The following is a 1,136-nucleotide window of genomic DNA, read 5'->3' as shown; positions in this document are numbered from 1 at the left end:
CAAAGGACTTGGAAGAGCAGTTGAACGGAATGGACAGTGTCTTGAAAGGAGGATATAAGATGAACATCAACAAAAGCAAAACGAGGATAATGGAATGTAGTCAAATTAAATCGGGTGATCCTGAGGGAATTAGATTAGGAAATGAGACACTTAAAGTAGTAAAGGAGTTTTGCTATTTAGGGAGTAAAATAACTGATGATGGTCGAAGTAGAGAGGATATAAAATGTAGACTGGCAATGGCAAGGAAATCGTTTCTGAAGAAGAGAAATTTGTTAACATCGAGTATAGATTTAAGTGTCAGGAAGTCGTTTCTGAAAGTATTTGTATGGAGTGTAGCCATGTATGGAAGTGAAACATGGACGATAACTAGTTTGGACAAGAAGAGAATAGAAGCTTTCGAAATGTGATGCTACAGAAGAATGCTGAAGATAAGGTGGGTAGATCACGTAACTAATGAGGAGGTATTGAATAGGATTGGGGAGAAGAGAAGTTTGTGGCACAACTTGACTAGAAGAAGGGATCGGTTGGTAGGACATGTTTTGAGGCATCAAGGGATCACAAATTTAGCATTGGAGGGCAGCGTGGAGGGTAAAAATCGTAGAGGGAGACCAAGAGATGAATACACTAAGCAGATTCAGAAGGATGTAGGTTGCAGTAAGTACTGGGAGATGAAGAAGCTTGCACAGGATAGAGTAGCATGGAGAGCTGCATCAAACCAGTCTCAGGACTGAAGACCACAACAACAACAACAACCTAAGGACATCACACACATCCATGCCCGAGGCAGGATTCGAACCTGCGACCGTAGCGGTCACGCAGTTCCAGGCTGTAGCGCCTAGAACCACTCGGCCACTCGGGCCGAAGCGACGCCTTCTGTAGCCCTGAATTACACATATGTCCTGAACTAAGCACAACCTCGTGATGTGCAACGTATCCGAGAAAACGGTGGTCAATAATCAACGGCTGAACTAAAATATCGGCGACTGAAGCTAATCGCTACGACCAAACTTAAGACGTCAGTGCTAAAAAAGCAAACTGTAGTTTCTCGCTATTACTCATTGGTTACCTGAAACTTTCCTCACACTGCCTACACGAAATACCACTTTACCAACTGATGAGTGGTCCTGGCTGACATT

At 43.4% G+C, this 1,136-nt stretch overlaps 1 non-coding gene across 1 annotated transcript; it reads right to left on the bottom strand.

The window, feature by feature from the left end:
- Positions 1–775: 775 nt before the first annotated feature.
- Positions 776–859, bottom strand: Trnas-gga. The gene is given in 2 exon segments: positions 776–810; positions 820–859. It is a non-coding gene; the product is annotated as a tRNA-Ser (tRNA).
- Positions 860–1,136: the final 277 nt, after the last annotated feature.

This window comes from Schistocerca americana, chromosome X, assembly GCF_021461395.2.
Source record: "Schistocerca americana isolate TAMUIC-IGC-003095 chromosome X, iqSchAmer2.1, whole genome shotgun sequence".
Taxonomy (NCBI): Eukaryota; Metazoa; Arthropoda; class Insecta; order Orthoptera; family Acrididae; genus Schistocerca; species Schistocerca americana.
Note: the sequence above shows the minus strand (reverse complement) of the source record. Positions and strands in the feature narration are given on the sequence as shown.